The sequence below is a fragment of the Triticum aestivum genome, chromosome 3D (assembly GCF_018294505.1).
Source record: "Triticum aestivum cultivar Chinese Spring chromosome 3D, IWGSC CS RefSeq v2.1, whole genome shotgun sequence".
Taxonomy (NCBI): domain Eukaryota; kingdom Viridiplantae; phylum Streptophyta; class Magnoliopsida; order Poales; family Poaceae; genus Triticum; species Triticum aestivum.
This window is the reverse complement of record NC_057802.1, coordinates 416170526-416175683: the sequence shown is the minus strand read 5'-3', so window position 1 is coordinate 416175683 and position 5158 is coordinate 416170526. Positions and strand designations below refer to the sequence as shown.

The following is a 5158-nucleotide window of genomic DNA, read 5'->3' as shown; positions in this document are numbered from 1 at the left end:
GGAGTACTCATGGGAAATCCAGTATCAAAAGCAGAAGATGATGAATGCGCTTGCCCGGATAACTGCATCATCATCGACGACACCGACTCGGACCCCAGTGAAGATGACTTTGTTGATGAAGCTAGAGCAGATATAATGGAGTCTTCGACTGATCAAAATTTCTAGTAGACCACCATATCAGTAGTAGTATTTCCCCACTTATATATAGTATAGTTCGAGCACTTTTGTAACGCTAGTTAGATCGATTGTATGCTTGTTTGATTTGATTGAGTGATATTGATTGTGTTTGTCTCATGAGCATATGGGTAATGTTTTCTCTCTAGACCTCATTCCATTCTAAACTCATCTTTTCTAACCTATCAGATGCCTCCGAGACGCGACACCGGATTTGTTTTCCCATCGGAGATCACACAGTTGATTCAGCAACAGAATGCCCTGATGCAAGTGTTAGTACAGAACCAAGGCAACAACAACAACAACCCACCACCACCACCTGTTGATCACTTAGCCTGTTTCTTGAGGCTAAATCCGCCGGTGTTTTCCAGCAGCACCGAGCCAATTGTTGCAGATGATTGGCTCCGCAAAGTTGGAAGGGAGTTGACCACTGCAGGATGCACAGATGCGGAAAGAGTGCGTTTTGCCGCACATCAGCTTGATGGACCCGCAGCATCATGGTGGGAGAATTACACCGCCACACACCCTATTGACACTGTCACATGGGACCAGTTTCAGCAAGCTTTCCGTACAGCCCATGTTTCAGCAGGAGCTATGGCTATGAAGAAGTGTGAGTTTCGCAACCTACGCCAAGGAGGACGCACCGTAGGCCAGTATGTGGAGGATTTCAGTAAGTTAGCACGTTATGCCCCAGATGACGTTGCTACAGATGCAGCCAAGCAGGAGAAGTTTTTGGAAGGACTGAATGATGAGCTGAGCATGCAGCTAATGGTAGCAACCTTCAACAACTACCAGGAGTTGGTAGATAGAGCACTCATGATTGAAGGGAAGCAACAGCAGATTGAAAACCGTAAGAGGAAGTATGGACAAGGGAAGTACAATTCTGGAGCTCAGCAGAAGCCACGTTTTACCCCGAAATTGGGAGGACAGTTTCAGCATACCCATGGAGGAGGTAGTTCGCACAACCATAGTGGACCCAAGAATGGTAATGGGAATGGAGGAAGCAACGGGCAGAACCGTAATAACCCATCTACCCCAGCCAAGAGGGATCTAAGTCACGTTACTTGTTTCAAGTGCCAGAAGACTGGACATTATGCAACTGACTGTCCTGAAGCCCAGAATGGAAATGGCAATGGAAGCTCTGGGAAGAAGCCGAACCCTTTCAACAAAGGACAAGTGAACCACGTTTACGTGGAGGAGGTTGAAGCACAGCCTGATGCAGTAATAGGTAAATTTTTGGTTAAGTCATTTACTGCACTCGTTCTTTTTGATACTGGTGCATCGCATTCATACATATCAAGGGGATTTGTGGATAAGTATAAACTGCCAACCCAAGCCCTTAGGTCACCCATGTTAGTAACCTCGCCAGGAGCAGAGTATATGGCTAGTTTATGGTGTGATCGGTTACCATTAAGGATTGGTAACTACGTGTTTCCCTCGGACCTAATAGTATTGGAATCGCAAGGATTGGATGTGATATTAGGCATGGATTGGTTATCAAAGTATGAAGGGAACATTGAGTGCGCCAGTAAGTCGATTTTGCTTACCACCCCAGAAGGAAGGAGGATTAAGTATGTATCCCGGCATATGCCGAAGAGGACTCAGGTGAATTCCTTATCAGGAGTTGTACAGGAGGAAGTACCAGTGGTGAAGGATTATCCGGATGTATTTACAGAAGAGTTGCCAGGCATGCCACCGGATAGAGACATTGAGTTCTTGATTGAACTTTTGCCAGGCACAGGGCCAATATCTAAGAGACCGTACAGGATGCCCATAAAAGATTTGGAGGAGATTAAGAAGCAGATTAAGGAGTTACTGGATAAAGGCTATATTCGCCCAAGTTCGTCACCTTGGGGATCACCAGTACTTCTAGTAGAGAAGAAAGATGGATCGTTGAGGATGGTTGTTGATTATCGTGGATTGAATGAAGTGACCATCAAAAACAAGTACCCACTGCCGATGATCAATGATTTGTTTGACCGCTTACAAGGAGCTAAGGTATTTTCACTACAACATGACCCCACATATAGCAACGCTTTTTTCCGTATCTAAAAGTCCATATATGCGTTGCTAGGGTCTTTACCAACGGATTGGGATGTGTTGCCTTATCTGGTGTTGCTAGCGCATAATGCAACGCTTATACTACCGTTGGTAAAAGGGACCGTTGCAAGAGTACAACACATAAAACCTATTTTTACAGCACTTATATACGTTGGTGCTTAATGTACATGAATCCCAAATCTGATTGCTAGGCAATAGAGAATTTGAAAGGCTTCGGATGTTGGTGCATATATAATATGAATAATATTGTATAATGTCAACAATTAAATTAATGCTCCACATAATGATGATAATTATGTGTATCAAGTGAGGAAAAAAAGAGAATATACTCACAAGAGGAAGAAATCATATATCATATAAAAATGTTGGATTACAATAATGGATATTACAGGAGGAACATCATCCAAATGTGTGCATAATCTAAAATTTTCTTTACAGCAAAATCTAAACTAAAATCATCCATCAATATCCCTACAACTTGACTAAAACTAACTGAGGAACATCGTCCAATAGGAACATCCCACAACTTAACTAAAATTGAAAGCATCCATCATCATCAACATCATGAACCAGAATATCGTCGTCGTCGTCATCATCATTGCAGTATACTTGTTACGCACCCATATAATCATCCATATATCTTTTCAATCTACAAAGAAAATAACAAAATGAACTATTAACTCATAATGCATTGACATGATGCAAGTATTGATAAAGGCAGGATAATAGACACGTACAAACATTGAAGGCCATGCAATATTTTTTTTTGCATTACCATTAGTATTGTAGTTTTTGCGACTCTGTACCAAATCTTCAGTTTTCGCAAGTGTTGTATTACACTGCCCAAAATGCATTTTAATTTCAGCACCATCAATTTTCAATTTAGGATCATAACTTAGAACTGTAGCAAGAACTACGTCCTTGTTATGATTCTGGAAATATACCGGCATGACTGTTAGTGATCATTGATGACTAATCCAGACGCCACAATATACGACATAGCCTGCAGAACAATATGGCTCAATAACATTATATGGATAGATAGAACCTAGCATGGCCCAATGGTCATGGACACAACGAGCAGTAGTACAGTAGGGAGAGGGAGAGTATACCTTCCATGGTGTCCCCCTACATCAAGTTGGTGCGTGCAGCTGCAATGCCAAGCGAAAAAGGTTACAGGTGTCTCATGCATCTCTAGAACAGCGCAACACAAGTAAAGCTTCACCAAGTTCCATTCTACTTAATAAAAGAAGAGAATCTATATTCGTCTCATTCTATGTGTCCTAGTTACTATCTTGGCAACTTTACATCTTACTCAATGAATTTATCCATGAGTTAGTTAGACTAGTCATCAACCAGTGCATCTCCACGACAATTTTAGTTTGCCATGTATAACTATAACATTTTTATGTAATAAAAAATAAAACCATAAATTTTAAAAGAAGCATACTTTTAACTAATTGAGAAATATCACATGTGATACTGTGTTGGCTTACATGTGGCTGAAATAAATTTATTTAATAAATGCATTTATACATACTATTTATCATTCCTATAAATAAACTTTCCAAATTATAATTTATATTTAAAAGTCTGGGATCCAGGGTTAGTAAATATACAGAGGATATTATGCAATATTGTGATTTCCTTTAATTACATAGCAGGAGTCTAAATCTTGTGTGCTCCTAAAATTAGCTATTTAGGAACCCCAAATGAACCCCATGCTTTAGTGAGTTGGTGTAAAAAAAGGAAACCACACTTTCTAGTTAGCAAAAAAACTAAAGCTAATGTACGGGAATATCTGTACAATATAAATCTTCATTAAGAAAATGTTTTCTGAAATAAACACGTACATCACTCAAATCTTCTACGTAAGAAACACATCCAATGATTATGTTATGGTTGGCTGGAGGCAGCAGTCCAACACTACTGTTTGGAACTTTGATTATGTGGTGCTGCTGGAGGCGACCAGAGTTGGAGACCACCGCAACTGGATGCTTTCACTCCCTACAACACAATCGAGTCAAGAGGAGTACTCATCAATACATGCATACAAGACAGGTCTTTTCTTAATAAAACAATAGTGATTGTATAGTTCTTTCTTCTGTTATGAGCTTAAAGGATGGAGAATAGAACACAAATCGCCACACCGCCATTTCCTTCACTGGACGGCCTCACCGCCAAAGACGCCCGCGGCCGCCTAATCTGCTTCAAACTACCTTTGGTACACCTCCACTGCCACATGAACCATTGTTAGATTGATTTAGTAATTAGCCTACAAGAATATATGTTGGCCATGGTCAAAACCTGAAACAGGAGAATACTAAAGATTGGAAAAGAAAATAATCAGGGCCTTGGAGATTTATACTGTATTAATTACTTGTAGACCCTAACCTGAATTTTAACCATACCTAGGTGTTTTTTGTACTAATTGCCTCAAACACACTGGTTACTCCGTAGATGGGCTTCAGAATCCCTCCCTACAATGATGTTACCCTAGAAATAATATGCAGCTAGGGATTGATTTTTAGCCACTACTGCTTGCAAGGCAGCAGCATAGTAGGTGTATTTGCCATGGTTGGAGGCCATGCCGACCTTCCCAGCCTCAACACATCGTGACTCAGTCAAGCATGTGGTCATCCTCTGCTTTGACACTTTAGCAGCAAAACAAAATCAAATTGACCTCAACCAGCAGACACTTGATCCCAAACAGTAGAAAATCCTAACAACACCAGAACAACAATGTCTCCTGATGTGCCACGAACCAGAGCAGAGGGAGGAGTGGACCAACTCACCTGAAGCCGGAGGAGGAGGAAGCTCGTGGCTGCTTCATCCCGAGCCGCAGCAAGGTTGTCCACTGCCTGTTCCTCCCCGCATGTCTACATGAGAAGTGAAGAGCAGAGGTTAGAGAAGAGAAGAGAGA

General features: G+C 41.2%; 1 long non-coding RNA gene across 3 annotated transcripts; it reads right to left on the bottom strand.

The window, feature by feature from the left end:
• Positions 1-2585: 2585 nt before the first annotated feature.
• LOC123074787 (uncharacterized) lies at positions 2586-5115 on the bottom strand. 3 transcript variants are annotated; one of them, XR_006436053.1, is made up of 6 exons: positions 5031-5115; positions 4386-4470; positions 4089-4242; positions 3348-3386; positions 3011-3238; positions 2586-2884 (listed from the first exon to the last, which is right to left on the bottom strand). It is a non-coding gene; the product is annotated as an uncharacterized lncRNA (long non-coding RNA). The 3 variants fall into 3 exon arrangements; XR_006436052.1 differs by having other exon boundaries at positions 2973-3238; positions 4089-4470; XR_006436051.1 differs by having other exon boundaries at positions 4089-4470.
• Between the last annotated feature and the right edge of the window lie 43 nt (positions 5116-5158).